This window comes from Neofelis nebulosa, chromosome 16 (assembly GCF_028018385.1).
Source record: "Neofelis nebulosa isolate mNeoNeb1 chromosome 16, mNeoNeb1.pri, whole genome shotgun sequence".
In the NCBI taxonomy this organism is placed as follows: domain Eukaryota; kingdom Metazoa; phylum Chordata; class Mammalia; order Carnivora; family Felidae; genus Neofelis; species Neofelis nebulosa.
Genome location: NC_080797.1, coordinates 5,367,572 through 5,389,855, shown reverse-complemented (window position 1 = coordinate 5,389,855; position 22,284 = coordinate 5,367,572).

Below are 22,284 nucleotides of genomic sequence, written 5' to 3'. Positions count from 1 at the left end.
CAGGACTCGGAACTCACAGGGTGGGGGGTCTCCTGGGTCCTGGAGAGTGGGGCATTGAGTGGGAGCCATCCTGATTGATCTGCAGGGTGCTGCCCTTGAACCTCGGTCGCTCATGATCCTGATTGTCATCAGGATCGCTGCTGAGATCCCTTCAAGCTCTGGGAGGGATACTCTTCTGCCAGTCTGTGTCGTTTCCCTCTTTCCTGTGGCAGTCTGCGTCCTGTTTCCTTGCCCCCATCCCCCCTGCTTGCCACCTCCTCCTTTTCTCCACCCTTCCCGGTGGAGAATAACAGAACCAGAACGTTAGAGACGCAAGCCGGTCAAGGCCAATCCGTCCGACCTCGACCCTTGAACACTTGTGTATGCTGGATCCCCAGAGGGAGGAAGCGACTGCTAGGTCCACACAGCTGGCTCGTGACGGATCTCGGCACAACACCGGGACTCCTGGGACCACCTGATGTTCTGTGCTCCAACAGTCACGTCTTCCTGTTTTTCCTTTTTTTTTTTTTTTTTTTTCCTCGCCCGCCTTCCTCTCCTCTTTCTGACTCTAGCAACGATGGGTGGGCTCCTGAGGGGCTTCCAGAAGGAGAAACGCTACGTGTTTGTGTTGGGAAGAGGTTGCAAGCAGCAGGAACTGCAGGCCAGCCACAGCCATCCGATGCCCCTGTGCAGTCTGTGCCCAAACTTGTCCCAGCAGACACCCACCCCTTCTCCCCTCCGGCACAGGGCACCCCGGAGGGGTCATTCTGACTTGCGAAGTGAAAATTGGTAGTTTGGTGATGGCTCACGTCGCCGGGGAGCCACTGAATCCAGCCGGCAGGTCCCGACGTTATTGCAAATAGCAACTTTTCTGCTGTAAATGAAGCTACTGATGAAATGCTGATTTCCGGGGGAGCGCCTCCAGCTGTGCGGGGATTGTTGGCAATTTCCTCCTCGTTTATTTTTCGTGCCTTTGTGGAGGTCGTGGTTGATGCCCGGGAGCCTCCTAGAACTCACCCCTAGGGACCCAGGTGACAGAGATCCCAGCGTTTCCTGTTCCTTCTCCGAGAGGTGCACCTGTTACGATGATAGGATCCGAAACGGGTTGAATTACAAGGAACCCCCGGCCATCACTTCCCGCCCTCTTCTTTCATTTCACAGATGATGACACCAGAGACCCAGATAACTTAGGGCCTGGTGCTTAGTGACAAACGTAGGAAGGAACCTAACTTAGGAAGCAGAAAGCAGGTGGAAAGGAAGGATTCATATGTATTGAACTCCTACTATGAGCCAGGCTTAAAATTCACACTCTCCTTTAGTTTTCAAATGGGGCCTTTATTTTCTTATATTTATTTATTTGTTTGTTTGTTTGTTTGTTTGTTTAGCTAGTTAGTGGATTTCACACCCAGCGTAGAGCCCAACACAGAGCCCAACGCAGGGCTTGAACTCACAACCCTGAGATCAAGACCTGAGCTGAGATTAAGAGTCTGTCACTCAACCAACTGAGCCACCCCGGCGCCCCTTTCATGGGGACTTTTAAAAAAGAAAGCACCGGGACTCTCCGTGGTCCAAGGGTTTGGCCAGTGTCACTCAGGGCAGAGTCGGGGAGCCCTTGGGGATAAGCTGCCTGGCCCCGTTGGTTCTGTATTTGGCAGTGTGGTGAAATCCCGAGAGCGCCCTCCAGCAGCCCTGCCATCACTTTGACTTGGAAGAGAAAGACCTTCTCTTAGGTATGGCACGAACTCCATTTCCCAGCCCTGCCGAGCAAGGGCCTCTGTTCTCTTGCCCTGAGTTCTCCTCCCCACACACGGCTCACTATGGTGTGTAATCTGTGGGCATGGTGTAGACCGTTGGGCAATACTTCTCGAGAGTGTTTGTAACCATGCCCACTGGCTCAGTGGTATGATCCAACTCAGGTTCACGATGATAAATGGTTTTTGTTGCTCCCCTACAAAGCTGTGTTGCTAAAGGAAGAGAGATCCCTCCTCCCGCCCCCAACGGGCGGTTTACCAAATAGGAGGTTAGTCTGGAGCCATAGCTGTGGGTTGGGTCTACCCCAGAGCTCTTTTCAAAGGAAGGAGGATGGCGATTGATGTCTGTGTTTGGATTTCTTCCTCTAGCTTTCCAGCCAATGGGATTTGGGGGTCAAAAAAATATTTCCTGTTTTTAGACCGACCGCTTGATTCTTTGTATTTATGGTTAGGTATTAATTTTGCTTATCTTATTATTACTCTTCAGCTGTCTATGAGTCTTGTCAGAAACAACCTGATATTTGTTTCTTTAAAAAAATTTTTTTTTGGATGTTTACGTATTTTTGATAGAAACAGAGTGTGAGCGGGGGAGGGGCAGAGAGAGGGGGAGACACGGAATCCGAAGCAGGCTCCAGGCTCTGAGCCATCAGCACAGAGCCCGATGCGGGGCTCGAACCCACAAACTGTGCCATTGTGGCCTGAGCCGAAGTCGGACTCTTAACTGACTGAACCACCCAGGTACCCCAACCCTGGTATTTGTTTCCGTCATTATTTTCATAACGTCTGTCTCCTCCATCAAAACGCAAGCTTGGGATGGTGTCACATTGTTTCACCATTATACTCCAAGCCTCTACATACAGTTCCTGGTAGGTTGTAGATGCCCAGTAGATGAATGAGTGAATGAATGAATGAATGAATGAATGAACAAACTAATAATTTATTTTTTTTCTGCCCAAGTTGGAAGATGAAAAAAGCTTAAATTTTGTGTTTAGAATGCTGAGTCACACACTTAGAATAAAGTACTCTTATTTAGCTATTTGGCCTTAAATTTCCACACTTGTATTTTTTAGTTAAATGCTAAGCATCATGGTTTCATGGAAAGGGCACTGGGCATGAGGGTCCTAGACTCAGCACTGCCCTTTTGGGATGACCTATAACAACCTGCTTTGCCCTTTAGGCTGTTTCCCCATTTGTAGGTCAAAGATATTTCAATTTTTTAAAGTTTTTATTTATTTTGAGAGAAAGAGAGAGAGAGAGAGAGAGAGAGAGAGAGAGAAAACAAGCCGGGGGGGGGGCGGGGCAGGGAAGGGAGGGAGAGAGAGAATCCCAAGCAAGCTTTTTACTATTGGCACAGAGTCCGGCTTGGGGCTAGAACTCACAAACTGTGAGATCATGACCTGAGCCAAAATCAAGAACCGGCCACTTAACCGACTGAGCCACACAGGCGCCCTGAGATCAAAGGTATTGACGTCGGTCAATTCCTTATTCCTTTCAAGTCGAATACTCTGAATTTTGTGAGAAACTATGAGCCGTATCAGATCAAGAGAACATCGTTGTGCTGTGACTTCCTCAGACAGAACGGTAAATACACTTTGCTTCTTGGCCAGATTCGTGCTGGCAGATTGGCATGGAAAGGAAGACAGACTTGGGGCCTTGCATCTGGGCGAGTTTCCCCGCTATTGAGTTTTGGCTTTGGATGCGTTCCTTCCCTTAATCCTTATCCACCGCCTTGGACGGCAGGGAACACTCCAGCCCCACGTGGTGTTTGCCATGCACAGCTGGTCCTGGCTTAGCCACTCCTCAGACACTTCTAGGTTCTTCTAGGGCGGCTGCTGGTATTGACACATTGTAACTCGCCTATAACTGGCCTGAGAAACACTGTTTCTCAAAGTGTCTTCCAGGAAATGCTCGTCCAATAAGAGACTCCCTCAGAATGTTTACTGGTGTCTGTGAAGTCTGGGAAATGTTGCCTAATAACGGCCCCGTGCCCTCAGCGCATTGTTGTGTCTGAATACGGACACAATAAACAAACCTCTTAAACTTTGTTAAATAACAAAAATGCAACTGCGTACCTTTTATTTTTAATTTATTTTTTTAATGTTTACTTTTGAAAGAGGGAGAGGGACAGAGCACATGCGGAGGAGGGAGACACAGAATCTGAAGCAGGCTCTGGGCTGTCAGCACAGAGCCCGACGCGGGGCTCGAACCCACGAACCGTGAGAACATGACCTGAACCAAAGTTGGATGCTCAACAGACTGAGCCACCCAGGGGTCCCATCCTGTCTCACGTTTATGGGAGATTCTGGGATCTCGAAGGAAGGGGAACGGCTAATGCTAGCCCAGAGCTGAATTTGCAAAGGTCGCATTTGGATCAAATGCACCCCCGTTCCACTCTCTGGACACTTCTCATCACCCAGGGCTCAAGGCCCAGAGCCCTCCTCCATGTCCTTTGTCAGCTTCAGACAACCCACTCTGCTCCCCACTGGCTCATTGTATCCAAGTGAGGGTGGGATGGGGAACTGCACCTATTCACTCATTCTGGAGCCACAGATCTGAGCAGGGATTGGGTCATCCTCCCAGTGGACAGAATGCAGCACCAAGGCACTGAGGGGTCTTCAAGTACGCATCTGTGAGAACGTGAACCCGAGGGAGGTATATCAAGCCAAAGATGAGGAAGAACCTGTATCTGAAAAGTCTATGTTTGAGAAGAAAGCACAGAGTATTAGGAAGTGACCTGGCATTTTCAAGAGAGAACAAGGAGTAGTGTTTCTCTGACACATAATAAAAATATCTTTAAAGAGAGATTGAGCTGGGTGCCTGGGTGGCTCAATGAGTTGAGTGTCCAGCTTTGGCTCAGGTCATGATCTCACAGTCCGTGGGCTCAAGCCCCGCATCGGGCTCTGTGCTGACAGCTCAGAGCCTGGAGCCTGCTTCGGATTCTGTGTCTCCCTCTCTCTCTGCCCCTCCCCTGCTCATGCTCTTTCTCTCAAAAATAAATGCGTGTTGAAAAAAAATTTAAAGAGAGAATGAACTAAATAAAGAGACAGCAGGGTAAGATAAAAACGAGACGAAAGACTGTGGCAATAAAGCTAATATTTCCACAGCAGTTGGGGGGGGGGGGAAATAGCACTGATCCTGCAGGAAAAAAAAAATCATATAAGTGACACAGAAAACACATTGGAAAAGTTCCCCAAAGGTATAGAGGACAATGGGGAAACATTCCAATTAGCAAAAAAGAATAGATGAGAACAGAGAATGTAAAATCAGCAGACAGATATTGTTCTCGATGTGCAGAATGATACACTTTAATTAAAATGGATCATCAAGGATATAGTAGAAGAAAATGTTCCTGAGACGAGAGAATTGTACACACATAGCAAAAGGCTCGCTGCACAGGAAAAATGTATATGCCTTATTTTTAAAAATGTAGAGAAAGGGTGCCTGGGTGGCTCAGTCAGTTAAGCCTCCAATTCTTGGTTTTAGCTCAGGTCATGATCTCATGGTTCGTGAGTTCGAGCCCCGAGTCTGGCTCTGCCCTGATGGTATGGAGCCTGCTTGGGGTGTTCTCTCTCTCTCTCTCTCTCTCTCTCTCTCTCTCTCTCTCTCTTTCTCAAAATAGATAAATAGGGGCGCCTGGGTGGCTCATTCGGTTAAGCATCCGACTTTGGCTCAGGTCACGATCTCACGGTTTGTGAGTTCGAGCCCCACATCAGGCTCTGTGCTGTGTCTCCCTCTCTCTCTCTGCCCCTCCCCAGCTCACATGCTTGCACACGCTCTCTCTCTCAAAAATAAATAAACATTAAAAACTTAAAGAATAAATGAATGAAACCTTTAAGAAATTAAAAATAAATGAAAAATAAAAACCTAGAGAGAAAGTAATAGTCGATAATAACGTGTAGTCCGACTTTGTGCCTGTAACCGTGGTTGACATGTCGGTATATCCTTGTGGCCTGTGCTCTTATCTTCGCTTATACGGCTATATTAGTGTTTTGAAAAGTCTTCTGGAAAATTCTGTGCAAGGGACAAAAGCAAAGGCATCTATTTCTGCCCAGGCCGTTATAAAGGGACCCATGTATTCTTAGGAAGCAGCATGGCAGGATTGGTGACAGTGGGATAATTCTAATGAATTAGAATTCATTCATTAATATGTAATGAATCAGGGGTTCCTGGAAAGATGAGGGGCCTCAGCACTGGGGCCATTCACCAGCTGCACCCCACCCGCCCCTGACATTTAGGTATTTCCTTCCAAAGGTAAACTCTGAAATTTTAGATTTTGTTCCGGAGAAAAACACTCACCCACGACCATTGGTCAGTTTTGTTTATGAAGGAGAAGAAAGCACCACGGGGTGGGTTACTTGACCGGTTGGTTTGCGAGAGTGAATTATTGGCAGGCGGCTGTTGGAATGTCAGGGCACAAACTGGGCATTTCCGTGGGCATCTTTAGGAGCAGCACTGATCGCCTTATGTGATGAATGGTCCAGAAATCTGCTCGTCTTAAGCCGCGAGGCAGGACAGAATGAACTCCGAAGACCCCTTTTTATTCTGTTAGCGTGTGTCTCCATGATGCCTTTGGAATCCCTCCTAACCATTCATCTTAGTGTTATATCCCCGTAATTAATATCGCCGTGTGGAAATAACAAGCACGTAGGAAACCAGAGGAGGGAGAAGTCAGGTACTAATGAGCGCATCAATTACAATAATGATAAACTCACTGTCATTCCAACCAATGATCGACACATCACTCAGCTGTTGATTGCAAATGAGCAGAAGGGAGGAAAAACCTCTCATCCTGCCATCCATTTAAACGCCATTAACTTTGGGGTGTTTATCCTTTAAAGCTTTAAGCTGTCCATATTTTAGACATGATTTTTATCATATGCTGTAGTTTAAATTGTATATACTTTTTATTTTAAATTCCGCCTGTTTTTTTCTGATTTGAAAAGGGGTAGATACTCATTGCAGACAATTTTGGACAGTACACGATGAAGAAAAAAATTTTAAACTTCCAGATTCCCATCACTTAGACATAATGTTTTTAGCATTTGGGGTCTATTCCTGGAGTATTAGAAATTCTTCATTGCCTTTCCTGATTGTACCAGTTTATACACACTGTAAAAATCTAAAACCCATATCTAAAAACTATACATATATGTATATATAATAGCATCTGTACATTCTCCCATATCCTTGTTGCATTTAGCAACATGATATGGCAACAGTGTTATTTATTTTTAAATGTTTCCAGTTGCTTTGTGTTTATGTTTCTTTCCATTTTTCTATTATATACAAACCTGTGTCTTTTCACACTTTGCTGAGTATTTTTATAGGAACTATAGGGTTAAAAGCTCATGTTTTTTAAAGTTCTTCTTTAGTCTTTATTTATTTTTGAGAGAGAGAGAGAGAGTGTGTGTGCAAGGGGAGAGGAAGGAACAGAGAGAGAAGGAGACATCGAATCTGAAGCAGGCTCCAGGCTGTCAGCACAGAGCGCAACGCGGGGCTCGAACTCACAAACAGCGAGATCATGACCTGAGCCAAAGTTAGACGCTTAGCTGACTGAGCCACCCAGGTGCCCCCTCATCTGTTTTAAATGTTGAAAAATGTATATTTTAAATCTTAACATCTGTTTTCTTCAAGAGGAATACTCCAGTCCCATTCTTACCAACAATGTACAAAATTGCCTGTTTGGATAATACTGGATAGTTTCTTTTCCTTTTTTTTTTTTTTTTAAGCTTATTTATTTATTTTGAGAGAGACAGAGAGAGGCGGGGAGGGGCAGAGAGAGGGAGAGAGAATCCCAAGCAGGCTCCACTCTGACTATGCAGAGCCAGAGGCGGGGCTTGAACCCACGACCCCTGAGATCATGACCTGAGCAAAATCCAGAGTCAGATGCTTAAGTGACTGAGCCAGGTGCCCCAACATTGGATGTTTTCAATATCTTTAATATTTGAAAATCCAATAACCAAAGAATGTCAGTGTTTAGTTTGCATTTATTTCATGACTGGTGAGGCTGTGTATCCTTTCATGTTTATGGCCATTTCCACTTATTCTGTCAGTTGTGAGTCTTTATCCTCTGCCGCTGTCTCTCGGTCTGTTTTCTTGTTTTCTTACTTACAGCGCAGGAGCACTCTATCTATTAGAGATACCAGCCTCAAGAGAAGTTTTAAGTAAACAGAGATTTTCCACTCAGCACACTTCCACTGGGCAATAAAAATACTAGCATATCAGGGCGCCTGGGTGGCCCAGTCGGTTGAGTGTCCAACTTCAGCTCAGGTCATGATCTCGTGGTTCATGAGTTCAAGCCCTGCATCGGGCTCTGTGCTGATGGCTCAGAGCCTGGAGCCTGCTTTGGAATCTGTGACTCCCCCCCACCACATCCCCTCCCCAGCTCATGCTCTGTCTCTGTCTCTCAAAAAATAAATAAACGTTAAAAATTAAAAAAAAAAAAAAAAACCCAGCATATTGCTTTATGGAGAATTTGGGGGTTTTAGTTTAGTTTTGTTTTTTTGGTTTTATTTTTTATTTTTTTATTTTTTTTGGAGTCCTACCTTCAAGATCGTCCAGCTGGATGAAGAATTAAATTTACATGAAACGGGCTAACAGGAGGAAAGCCAAATCTTCATTATGTGCGTGCACACAGAGTCCCAGTCTTGAAAAGGAATGACCAAGGCTGGCAGCGTTTTATACGTTTGGACAAAGAGACATTGCATTTGTGAGGAAGTTGACAAGATAAAGAAAACAGGTGCTTTGGGACTTTAATTAGTAAGGAATTCTAAGCGGAATTGGGGCTGAGGCAGTAAAGGAGAAGGAAAGTAACAAGGTTTGTTTCTATAGCTTTCCAGGCTTTAAGGTCCTACCACTTGGGGCGCCTGGGTGGCTCAGTTGTTCAGCATCCGACTTCGGCTCAGGTCATGATCACACGGTTTGTGAGTTCGAGCCCCACTTTGGGGCTCTCTGTTGTCAGCACAGAGCCTGCTTTGGATCCTGTGTCCCCTTCTCTCTGCACCTTCCCTGCTCTCTTTCTCTCCCCAAAATAAAACATTTAAAAAAAGAAAGTAACTTAAATAATGAATATGCCAAAGTGGCACATCTGGGACAGCCTGCCCTTGGCCCTACACCTGCTTTTGACTTTTTATATAAATAAAATTGCATATTGTATCTTCTTTTTTTATTTCCGTCTGGTTTTCATTCAGCATTAAGTTTGCGTGATACATCTACATTGTTACATCTGTTTATTGTCCCTGCTGCATGATACTCCACTGCTTACCCATTTCGTGGTTTTTGGGCATCTGGTGCATTTCCTGACACTGGCTCTTATGAATGGAGCTGCTCTGAACATTCTACTATGTGTCTTTTCATGAACGTGTGTATGCATTGTAGCAGGATTCTCGCACAGAGAGTCGTGACACTGAAGCTTTTCTTCCCAAGAGGCAGCTTTATCCATGCTGGCACCGCTCAGTTGGGTTTGTACCCAAAGAACTGAGCCCCGAACACCACATGGTGTCGTTTTTTTTACACATGTTCTACTTCTCTCTCTCCCATATATGGTAACACACAAACATGCAGTCTGATTAAGTGGTCTCATGTTACAAGGTCGTGAAGGATGTTGTTAGTACATGGATAGCCAGGTTGCCTTGAGGGTATTTTTTTTTTTTATTCCTTAGGGAGGGGACCCTACCACATGCAAAGGCGTAGAATTACTCAGTCATAGGATATGCAGATGGAGATAATGCCAAAGAATTTCCAACGTGGTTGAACTGTTTCACATGCCTACTAACAGTGTGTGAAAATTCCATTATCTGCCCACCCTCACTGAGACTTGGTATTTTCTTTTTTTTTTTTTTCATGTTAGCAATTCTGTAGGATGTGTGGTAGTGTCTCAGAGTGGCTTCAATTTGCACTTCCCTCATAATGAAATCAAGAAACCTAAAAAGATGTGGGTTTTTTTTGTTTGTTTTGGGGGGTTTTGTTTTTGTTTTTGGATATTCTTTTATTGAACTGATAGCTTAAATCTTTTGCCCTAGACACTGTATTTTAGGCAAAAGTGTCTACCTAGTTCTCTGCCCTTCGGAAAGACTTTTATTTGGTTCCCTGAACCACAAGCAAGTCAAGCGGGAGGAGGCGAACGTCTAACAGTGTTACAGGTGAGGAAGGTGACATACAGCAAATGTGGATGACTTGTCCAGGGCTTTTGTTGTGGTTAAGAACCCATCTTCTAGTCTTGATTCGACTGATTCTTATATTCCACCATATTGCTTGTCATGGGCACCAACCGATCACGGTGCATCGCCATGATTAGGGCACACCGACTACAGTTGCCAGGGTCTGGAGTGGATCTAGGAGATTGAATGATAGATAAGGCGTCAATCACGCCCCAAGGAAGGACTTTGCAAGTACCACTTATTGGTAGTCAGTGTTGTCTAAATTTATGGCCTTAGCGCGTGATAAAATGGACAGACACACTACCCCATGCGCTAAAAAATGGGGACTATTCAACTCCGGGCCTGCTGGTGGGGTTCGAATGCCAGCTACCCAGCGGAGCGGTGTCTGATCGTGGGCTCGTCGCCTGAATTCTGTGCTTTAGTTTTCTGTTTCTTTTTTTTTTTTTAATTTTCTTTTTCAACGTTTTTTAATTTATTTTTGGGACAGAGAGAGACAGAGCATGAACGGGGGAGGGGCAGAGAGAGAGGGAGACACAGAATCGGAAACAGGCTCCAGGCTCCGAGCCATCAGCCCAGAGACTGACGCGGGGCTCGAACTCACGGACCGCGAGATCGTGACCTGGCTGAAGTCGGACGCTTAACCGACTGCGCCACCCAGGCGCCCCTTTAGTTTTCTGTTTCTAAAACGGAGAGAATTCTCGTTCTTGATTTACAGCCATCCACATGCTTCAATGGGCTAACACCTGAAGGTCCCCGGGGACTTGGTTTTGAGCGGCGTCTCCTCTTACTTCCTATTTAACCTTGAAAAAAAAAAAATCCTTAACCTCTTCAACTCCAGTCTTATCATTTGCCAATTGAGAATAATTCCTACTCTCTGATTAAATTAGATGATGCGTGTACAGCAGGCCACACAGCGTCTGACTCACAGGAGGTATTTAGTAGACGCAGTGATGTTACCCTAACACCACACTGCACCGGTGGCTGTCTTTTCTGCTGACTGTTCAATGTTCTTCCGACCCCGATCTCGCTTTCCAAAGGCTCATCTCTGGATTCGCGCACAGCCGAGGGCACTTAAACCCCACGCCCACCTGACAGATAGTAGGTGCTCTATTAAAGGCATTCGAGTCGACCAGTTGATTAATTGATTAGGAGGCCTTTGAGTTGTGGTTGAACAATTCCCCTGTGGGCCCCATCAGCACGTGTGTTTCTTAGTCTACTCCAGAGAAATCTTTAACAGCACACAGCATGATAGTCTGTCCAGTTAAACTCCTGTTTTGGTTTGGGTTGGGTTGGTTTCCTTCCTTTTGGAACAAGGGGGGTTTGAGATGGTGGCAGAACTTAGATCAATGGAATGGAAATAGGAGATCTGGTCTACTTTGGGTTGGTGCCCTTCTTGATTTCCCAGTAGACCCCATGGTACCTCTAACATACCCACTGTCCTCCGTTGCCAAACATGAGGGATGGTACCCATGCCTCCTGTTCATGTGTCCATAGAGGAGCGAATTCCTACTCCATTGCACAGGGATGGAAAACATGGGAGGAACACAGAGCAGCTCTCCATTCTTTAAGCTTACGAGGCTGTGCCCTGTGGGGGAGGCCAGAAGTTGACAATCTGTGCCCGTAACTGGCAGTATTTGTACCTAATTAGGAGGGGAAATGTTAGGAAGACCATTATAGACACACACAGAAGCGTTTTCTTCCAGCCCAGATGACTAGAACGGAGGTACCCTGTACCTTACGGAAGGGTTGTCAAAGCAGAAACGGAACAACGGAACCAAATTTTTGACTTTTGGATTTCTTTCTTTTTTTTTAATCTTTATTTTTGATAGAGAGAGAGAGAGAGAGAGAGAGAGAGAGCATGAGCAGGGGAGGAGCAGAGAGAGGGAGACGGAGAATCCCAAGCAGGCTCCACGCTCTCAGTGCACAGCCCGCCTTGGGGCTCGATCTCACGAACCGTGAGATCATGACTTGAGCCGAAACCAAGAGTTGGATGCTTAACCGACTGGACCACCCAGGCGCCCCTTGTCTTTTGGATTTCTGAAGCCAGGATTCAGGATATAAGGCCAATAGATTTAGAAGAATATGCAGAGCTGAGTGGCCCAGTTGGTTAAGCGTCTCACTCTTGGTTTTAGCTCAGAGCATGATCTCACGGTTCGTGAGTTCAAGCCCCGTGTCAGGCTCCACGCTGACAGAGCGGAGCCTGCTCGGGATTCTCTTTCTCTCTCTCAAAATAAAAATAAACTTAAAAAAAAAAAGAGAAGGATGCACACAACAGTTTTCCCTACTTCCAGACCAGATAGAGATACCAGGGACTCAGGCCAAACAGATAGGAGCTGAGCCGCTAAGAAGGGGCTAGCCCTCCTGTGCCCAAGGGACTGCCATCTGTCCCCGGCACCACGGTGGCATGTGAGAGCTGATTCACCACCTGAAGTTCTTCCCTTCCCATTCAAGTGAGAACTGAACATGCCGTATGCCAAGAAGTTGTGAGAATTTCCATCTCTTTGCCATCCAGTGAGTAATTCTCGCACATGGCTGCCAGAACATTGCCTGTTGATTACGAGGGATGTCCAGCCGCGTTTCGACACTCCGGGCAGCCCTCTTGCACCTTGCCATGTGGACTTTCCTACTCGAATGTCCTGGGACTCTTGGATGCTCTTCGAGATGTAGATGATGTTGGTTTAGACAAATAAAGGAACGATGATGGTTTAGAAGCAAGGTCCTAGGTTCTTAGTTAAAGTGGGGCTGAATTGGACCAATCTCAAGTCCACCCCCTACCCATCCCAGGAATACAATGCTCACCCCATCTTCTTTTCCTTCTTTGTAACCCCGCATCCCCTGACGCAGAGGAATCGTGTGTTTAGAAAACCCTGGATGGAATACATCTAGGTTGAACTTCATAGAGTTTCTTTGAAACCTGATGATGCCCTACCTGGCCGAGAGACCACACCTCAGTACCGATCACGTTTCTGACACTTAAGTCCTAAATCAACTCTGCCCAAGGCTAGAAGCTACAGATGTCTTTGCATCTTTGGTTTTAAGCACGGAGGCCTCCATGTTAGGAAACAGAACTACTTTTTCAAACGAAGAAACCACATTTTAGAAATCCTTCCCCAAACACGTAGGTGTGTTGACAGGTCGTGATGATACGTGTGTTCGGTTCCCGGGTTAGCACGTATGTGGAGGGGTTGAAACTCGTGGACATACACTACAACTTTTTTTTTTTTTTAATTTTTTTTTTTAACGTTTATTTATTTTTGAGACAGAGACAGAGCGTGAATGGGGGAGGGTCAGAGAGAGAGGGAGACACAGAATCCGAAGCAGGCTCCAGGCTCCGAGCTGTCAGCACAGAGCCCGACGCGGGGCTCGAACTCACAGACCATGAGATCATGCTCTGAGCTGAAGTCAGCCACTCAACCGACTGAACCACCCAGGCGCCCCTGCACTACAACTTTTTAAACCCCGGCCAGCCCAGTTGGAGCTGTGAGGGTCTACTTGCCAGAAAGCCAAGAGAACGGCCAACCTTTAGGTCTTGTGACTTCCTTTCCGAGGCCAGGAAAGGAGTGCTGTGAGCAGTTGGGAGACTCCCCTGGGACTCAGAATCTCAAAGTGCAAGTCTGGGCTCTTCCCTTTGGGAGAACAGCGAGTCTGGGCTGTGCCCACACAGCCCTGGTCAGAAGCAGCCCTCCCTGTGTTGGAACCATTGCCATCTTGGAAAGCCTACCAGACGAGGTGACATAGTCCGGTTGAACACCACAGCCCTTCGCTGGGGAGAGATCGGTGACCTGTGGCCAAGAGAGAGCTTCTGGCAGACAGCAGACCGCAGATAGAGCTTGTTAACACTATCTGCTGGGGCCATCTCGACTTGGTCAGCTGGAGAGGACTCTTGAGCTAGTGACAGCACAGAGGCCTCTTAGGGAGTTATTTTCCTGCTGTTCAGTGATTACCGCTTTATGGGAAGGACCTCCACGAAGTGACACCCATTATCTTCCTCCTTGTTTTATATTTATTTATATTTGAGAGAGAGAGAACGGGCGCGGGGCAGAGAGAGAGAGAGAGACAGAGACAGAATCCGGAATCTGAAGCAGGCTCCAGGCTCCTGAGCTGTCAGCACAGAGCCCGACGCGGGGTCCGAACTCATGAACTGTGAGATCATGACCTGAGCCGAAGTTGGGCACTTAACCTACTGAGCCACCCTGGTGCCCCAAGAGAGGCAATCATTTGTATGTCACAACTGGGGGTATATTGCAAGGATTCTCTGCCCCCCTCTGAAACTTTCAATCCCCCCCCCATTCCTTACCTTCCAGACACCATCCCTGCTCCTTCCTGTCCTTTGTTTCTAACGACTGTCACTACGTTGAGTAGGAGGCTAAAAATACGGACAGTGTTCCCAAGGATCACAGATAAATCTTACTATTTCCTTACGATTTCCCCACATCTCCTTTCTTTATGCACACTTCCTCTCTCCTGGGCTTTTGCTCATTTCTTCATTCGGAAAATATTTTCTGAGCGTGTCCTCTCTGCTAGGCGCTGTGCAGGATGCTGGAGATGAGTCATGACCCGGGCGGACGGGGGGGCCCTGCTCCATTTATTCCAGAGCAAGAAGAAGGAGACGTTAGGGGTAGACATGCTTGTTTCCTGTGTTCGTGGTGAGTCCTGGAGGTCAGGGACTGAGTCCCATTCATTTTGGAGCTGCCTAGCCAAGCGTGTGGCACAAATAAATACTCTTTGGACGACTGAGTGCATGAACAGACGCATGAGCACGGGAATGAGTGAATGAATGATAGCGGCTTGGGTCTTTCGGTCTAATTCGCTCATGGACGATCTGGATCCAGAGGGGACAATCTGATACCCCAGGGAAGATCTCCCTCGGGGGCCTGAAGAGTCCCGGAAAGCAATAGGGAGGAGCGTTGACGTGGACCCCTGTGGACTGTGACGGTCACACTTCTGTGGTCCGGTTCTGACCCTAGTTCTCATTAGGCGAGAGCTCGGGGAACACTCGACGAGAATGACGCCGTGACCATCAGCAGACTCCACTCATCCAGAAGCTGGAGCCCTGGCAACCCCAGTCTCTTAAACTTGGACAGAGCAAGACAGAACAAAAGCCCCCAAACGAAAACAAAAACCAGTCAACCGAACCCTTCAACCCTCACAGAACACAGAAGTGCAAGGAAAACAGCAGAAGCATCAGGAAGTGATGGTAAAAACCCATGGCCTCAGAGCAAGGTTGCCTTCACGTCACATCTCGTTTCTTGCCCTCCCTCCTTTCCTTCCTTCCTTCCTTCCCTCCCTCCCTCCCTCTGTCCTTCTGCCTTCCTCCTTCCCTCCCTCCCACCCTCCCTTCCTCACTCCCTCCCTCCCTTCCTCCCTCCCTCCCTTCCTCACTCCCTCCCTCCCTTCCTCCCTCCCTTCCTTCCTCACTCCCTCCCTCCCTTCCTTCTTTCCTTCCTTCCTTCCCTCCATCCCTCCCTCTCTTCCTTCCTTCCTCCCTCCCTCCCTTCCTCCCTCCCTCCCTTCCTCACTCCCTCCCTCCCTCCCTTCCTCCCTCCCTCCCTCCCTTCCTCACTCCCTCCCTCCCTTCCTCCCTCCCTCCCTTCCTTCTTTCCTTCCTTCCTTCCCTCCATCCCTACCTCTCTTCCTTCCTTCCTTCTTTCCCTCCCTCTCTCCTTCCCTCTTCTCCTTCCTTCCTTCCTTTTTTCCTTCCTTCCTTCCTTCTTTTCCTCCTTCCCTCCCTCCCTCCCTCCCTCCCTCCTTTCCTTCCTTCCTTCCTTCCTTCCTTCCCTCCCTCCCTCTGTCCTCCTTCCTTCCTTCCCTCCCTCCCTCCCTCTCTCCTCCTCCTTCCTTCCTTCCTTCCTTCCTTCCTTCCTTCCTTCCTTCCCTCCCTCCCTCCCTCTGTCCTTCTGCCTTCCTCCTTCCCTCCCTCCCACCCTCCCTTCCTCACTCCCTCCCTCCCTTCCTCCCACCCTCCCACCCTCCCTCCCTCACTCCCTCCCTCCCTTCCTCCCTCCCTCCCTTCCTCACTCCCTCCCTCCCTTCCTCCCCCCCTTCCTTCCTCACTCCCTCCCTCCCTTCCTTCTTTCCTTCCTTCCTTCCCTCCATCCCTCCCTCTCTTCCTTCCTTCCTCCCTTCCTTCCTTCCTTCCTTTCTTCCCTCCCTCCCTCCCTCCCTTCCTCCCTTCCTCACTCCCTCCCTCCCTTCCTTCTTTCCTTCCTTCCTTCCCTCCATCCCTACCTTCCTTCCTTCCTTCCTTCCTTCCTTCCTTCCTTCCTTCCCTCCCTCCCTTCCTCACTCCCTCCCTCCCTCCCTTCCTTCTTTCCTTCCTTCCTTCCCTCCATCCCTACCTCTCTTCCTTCCTTCCTTCCTTCCCTCCCTCCCTCCTTCCCTCTTCTCCTTCCTTCCTTCCTTCCTTTTTTCCTTCCTTCCTTCTTTCCCTCCTTCCCTCCCTCCCTCCTTTCCTTCCTTCCTTCCTTCCCTCCCTCCCTCTGTCCTCCTTCCTTCCTTCCCTCCCTCCCTCTCTCCTCCTCCTTCCTTCCTTCCTTCCTTCCTTCCTTCCTTCCTTCCTTCCTTCCTTCCCTCTCTCTCCCTCCCTCCCTCCCTTCCTTCCTCACTCCCTCCCTCCCTTCCTTCCTCACTCCCTCCCTCCCTTCCTCCCTCCCTCCCTCCCTTCCTTCTTTCCTTCCTTCCTTCCCTCCATCCCTCCCTCTCTTCCTTCCTTCCTTCCTTCTTTCCCTCCTTTACTCCCTCCCTTCCTTCCTCCCTCCCTCTTTTCCTCCTTCTTTCCTTCCTTCCTTCTTTCCCTCCTTTCCTCCCTCCCTCCCTCCCTCCTTCCCTCCCTCCCTCCCTCCCTTCCTCCCTCCCTTCCTTCCTTCCTTCCTTCCCTCCCTCTCTCCCTCCCTCCCTCCCTCCCTCCTCTCCTTCCTTCCTTCTTTCCCTCCCTCCTTTCCTCCCTCCCTCTCTCCCTCCCTCCCTTCCTTCCTTCCTTCCTTCTCTTCCTCCTCTCATCCCTCTTCCCCAAATGTTTACTGAGCATCTATCATACGTCAAACACAGAGCCACCACGGCGGGGGGGGGGGGGGGGGTGGGCTGAGGCAGTAAACAGGACAGATGAGTCCCGGTTCTCAGGGAACTTTCTCCTTGCTCCTGCTCACTGCCTTCCTGCCCTCCTCCTGCCCGACCTCCCTTGCCTGCTTCCCTCACCTCTTGCAATAAGAAAAGGCACCCGAGGCTGAACTAAAAGCTTAGGGTTCACGGGCAGGTCTGGGGACCTCTCTGGCCCTCAGTCGCTCCATCTCTAAGAAGCAGCTATCGTTTAACGTTCTCTGGCTCTGGGTGGCACCGTTCAGAGTGGGAAGTCGGCTAAGCTCCCAGCCTCGAGGGCTGCAGTGCTGTCCTCAACCAGCGGAAGCCTCAGCCACCAGCCTGGTGCAGCACCTCCGGGGAAAGAGCTTTAAAGATTTTGACGACAACAACAAAAACAGGTCTCTTTGATTTCTCTGATGAAGAGACTGACTTTACAGCCAGGGAGAGAGAACTGTGTGCAGTTTGATGGGGTTCAGAACATCAAAGGCGCTCGAGTTGGTGTTTGGAATGATCTCCCAGGTCAAATCTAATTTTATCGGTGCTAATGTTTCCGAGCTCTGGTCATCGCTCTCAGCACAACCACCAGTTCCTTGTTCCGGGGCTGTGAGCTCAGCAGCTCCTGCGGACGGCTGGGGCCCGGGGAACGGTGCTGGATTCAAACCTCGGAGGCTACGTGGCAGAATGGACACTGGACCTCGGCCTTCAAACCTGGGCCCGGAGATTCTCCTTCCCCGGGGGGCCTTCCTGGTCAGGCTGGGCAGCGTGTGTGCTTCTTTCCGGAAGACTTCGCCATGGAAGGGAGATGGAGGGAAGCGTGGGCCTGAGGCGGACGGGCGGCTCTCTGGGCGCTAGGGAAGTTGGCGGAGAGAGGCACAGAATGGCACCATGCCTGTGCACATGCAGCCATTTCCCCGACTTAGAGACAAAGCGTCAGCCTGAAGGTTAGAGGTCGTGGAGAATCGCAGGGGGCTGCGGGTGATGGGCAGACAGCATTAGTGGGGAGAAAGGACCGGTGATGTTGCCCAGGTATTATTCTGGAAGTTTCTGGGAGGATGTTTTGGGATGAGAAGAGCATTTAAATCAGTACACTGAGTAAAGCACATTGCTCTCCTTGGTGTGGGTGGGCCTCGTCCAATCAGTTGAAGGCCTGAATAGGACACAATGTCCCACCTGCTTGCAAGTATGGGAGAATTCTCTTCCCTGACACCTTTGAGCGGGGACCTCTGATCTTCCTGGTTCTGCAGGAGCTTGATAGCCTTTGGACTTGAACTGGCACACTGACTCAGCCGATTTTGGACTTGGCTTCCATAACTGCGTGAGTGATGATTATAATCGCTCATAAAATATCTTGATACATAATTTCTTATTTTATATAGAACAGAATCAAAATCAACAGGATATATAGATATAATAAATCTTAAAAAAATTTTTTTAATGTTTATTTTTGAGAGAGAGAGACAGAGACAGAGCACTAGCCGGGGAGGGGCAGAGAGAGAGGGAGACACAGAATCCAAAGTAGGCTCCAGGCTCTGAGCTGTCAGCAAAGATCCCGACGTGGGGCTTGAACCCACAAACCACGAGATCATGACCTGAGCTGAAGTTGGACGCTTCACCAACTGAGCCGCCTAGGTGCCCTGATATAATAAATCTTTTTTCTTTAATGTTTATTTTTGAGAGAGAGAGAGAAACAGAGCATGAGCAGGGAAGGCACAGGGAGAGGGGGAGACATAGAATCCAAAGCAAGATCCAGGCTCTGAGCTGTCAGCAAAGATCCCGACATGGGGCTCGAACCCACAAACCACGAGATCATGACCTGAGCTGAAGTTGGACGCTTCACCAACTGAGCCACCCAGGTGCCCCGATATAATAAATCTTTTTTCTTTAATGTTTATTTTTGAGAGAGAGAGAGAGAAACAGAGCATGAGCTGGGAAGGGGCAGAGAGAGGGGGAGACACAGAATCCAAAGCAAGATCCAGGCTCTGACATGTCGGCACAGAGCCCGATGCGGGGCTTGAACTCATGAGCCATGAGATCATGGCCTGAGCCAAAGTCAGAAACTTAACCAACTGAGCGAGCCACCCAGGTGCCCCTGGATATAAAAAAACTTCATAAATAATTCCTTATTTTATACAGACAAATCAGATACATATCTATCTACATATCTATAGATATATCCATATCTATCTATACCTATATCTATATAAAATAAAGAATTATTTATGAAGATTTGTTATATCTACATATCCTGTTGATTTCGATTCTGGTTCTCTGGGGAAGCCGGACTAACGCAAAGCACTGTGTGCAGCAAACTCTCTTCCATTCAACAAGGGGAAGTTGGGCGGAGAAGTTCAAATAAAGAAGACATCAGAGTCCCAAGAAACCCCTCATCCGATAATCTGTTTTCAGTCTGGCACGCTCTATCCCCCAAACTCGTGCCAGACGCAGAAGGGAATGGGTCTGCTTTTAGCCAAGCACAGCAGAGTAGCCTCTAAGTTTTGGAATATGTCATATCCCTTTGTTCCTGTCTTCTGACCCTACCTTGATAACGGGGACTTTTGTATTCCCCTCATCGGTATCCCTAGCCCATGCTCCCAGCTCAGAAAGGGACATGGCAGGCTCCTCCCCGCCCCCTCCCCTACTCATGCGCATTCCACACTCCACCTGAGAAACTCTGACTCTCCTCTGGTCCCTGGCTCCTTGAGGTGGAGCACCCACAAAGTATGTGGGGATGCCGGGGGTGGGGGTGGGCAGGCTCTGGGCCATGCCTCCGACCAGCTCTGGGCTATCGGTAGAAGGTGTGAGCAGAAGTAATCTGGTTTGCAGTAAGTAATATTTTGATATATTTTTTGCAACTTTTTAAATGTTAATTCATTATTTAAATTTTTTTTTTTTAATGTTTAGCTATTTTTGAGAGAGACAGAGAGAGACAGAGCATGAGCAGAGGAAGGGTAGACAGAGAGGGAGACACAGAATCAGAAGCAGGCTTCAGGCTCCGAGCTGTCCGCTTAGAGCCCGACGCGGGGCTCGAACCCAGGAACCGCGAGATCATGACCTGAGCCGAAGTCGGACGCTTAACCGACTGAGCCACCCAGGCGCCCTAGTAATATTTTGATACTAATGTGTGTGGTTTTGTTTGATTTCTTTTGCCTTCTACCTTTCCTTTCATCACTGAAGAAGAGGCTTTTCATATACACTTCCCATCGGGTCCCAGTGGTACAGAGTCAGTTTCAAGGCTTTTATACTTTTAATTAATTGGTGGGGGGGGGGGTGGGTGGGTAAATCCATAGGAAGTATAAGAATTTGAATGCCATAGATCTTTATTCTGAGAACAAGCTACCTTAAAAAAAAACAAAAACAAAAACACCCAAAAACAGATGTTTTGAATTCTAGGAAGCTTGGTAAAAAGATCAAGAGGTGAGGCCTAGAGAGAAGGCAAAGTTTATCCATAAACAATAGATTAAAAAGAGGAATTTGAAAAGGAGCTGAATCCTTCCCTGAAAAGTGCGGGGGCATTTAGGGGGTTGGGGGGAGAAGGCAGGAGGTTCAGTCATGCTTGATGTGGGGAGGTCTGCCTGGTTGAAAGAGCCGTGGGATGGAGTGAGGGCCACACAGCAGCTCCAGCAGTGGGTCCTGGACGGTCAAGGGCAGATGCCCCAGGCTTGGAAACAGCAGATACGGCTGCAGCCGCCCCTCCGCGGCCGCTGCTTATGCAGGGGGGTACGTCCCCCTATCTCCCCCGATTCCCAGGCCCTGAAGTCACTGTCTCAGGTCTGGAAAGACGAGGGAAAACGCTAAGAATAACAGAACATTTACCTAAATGAGATTAAATTTTAACACCAGTGAGTGCATTACCTTGAATCAGTAAGATTACATGTTCTACCATTAGTGGACATCAGCGTTTGAGACCTAAACTGAGTTTTTTCCTGGATAGTTTTGTCTTTTGGTCCAATCCCTGTTTTTTTTTGTTTGTTTGGTTTTTTAACTACTGTATTTATTCCTGTCTTGATGCCATTGATGGGAGCAGCCAAATTCTGCTGGACTGTTTAGATTAGTAAATCACAATTCTCAGATGCCAGGACCAACCTCAACAGGGAAGCTGGTCGGAGATATTGACTCGTTTGAGGAGGTCCTTCGGAAGCCAGAGTCATATGTTCACTGTCTCCTCTTTTATTTATTTTTTTTATTAAAACATTTTTTAATGTTTATTATTTATGTTTGAGAGAGAGAGACAGAGTGCAAGCAGGGGAGGGGCAGAGAGAGAGAAAGGGGGAGACACAGAATCCGAAGCAGGCTTCAGGCTCTGAGCTGGCAGCACAGAGCCCGACTCGGGGCTCAAACCCACGAACGGTGAGATCATGACGTGAGTCGAAATCCAGAGTCGACGCTTAACCGACTGAGCCACCCAGGTGCCCCTGATCGTTAGAAATTTAACGAATGGCTGTCATTCACTTTGGTTACCCATTGTCTGGACCTCTTTCTGTGTTTGAGAGACTCCCCACTTTGGGGTCTTGGTGGGAGAACTATTTGCAGTGGGTTTGGGTGAACAGCAAATATCACTTGATATGTGCTGAGATGCAAGGGCAAAGTGTCAGCAGCTCCCATAGGTTGTGCATTCTCCTGTCGTCTTACGGAGCAGGACGGAGTCCTGTAGAGACCCGCCAGGTGCACCACAGGGTCAGGTATGAGGAAAGGGATCTCAGCTCATTTCTGCACTTTCATTTTTCAGGGCAAACTTGGGAGTGATTTTGCAGGCAGCAAATAAACATTACAGACTTGGGAACCGAATCTGGGCTTAGCTGGGCCAACCGTTGGCAGAGGAGCTGGGAAGTGCCAGCTGGGTAGCACCTGGACCCTTGGGAGAAAGCTGGGATCATGTGCAAATTCTCCCTGTGGATGGAGGGGAAGCCCTGGGCCTCGGCTCGCTCACTGCAAAGCAACTTGAATTTCAGACGGCCTTCATTAGATAATCTTGCTTGTCTCTAAAACCCAGGGCTCATCAAACAGAATTCTGGGGTGCCTGGGTGGCTCAGTCCATTGAGCATCCGACTCTTGATTTCGGCTCAGGTCACGATCCCAGGATCAAGGGATCAAGCCCTGCACTGGGCTCCATTCTGGGCGTGAAGCCTGCTTAAGATTCTCTCTCTCTCTCTCTCTCTCTCTCTCTCTCTCTCTCTGCCCCTCTCCCTGGCTCTCTCTCTCTCTCTCTCTCTCTCTCAAATTAAAAAAACAAAAAACGGCAACAAAAGTGTTTCCGTTAGGCGAAGCACGAAGGAAAAAAGTATTGTTCAGCCTCCTTGTCTGCCCACTTCCCAGGACTG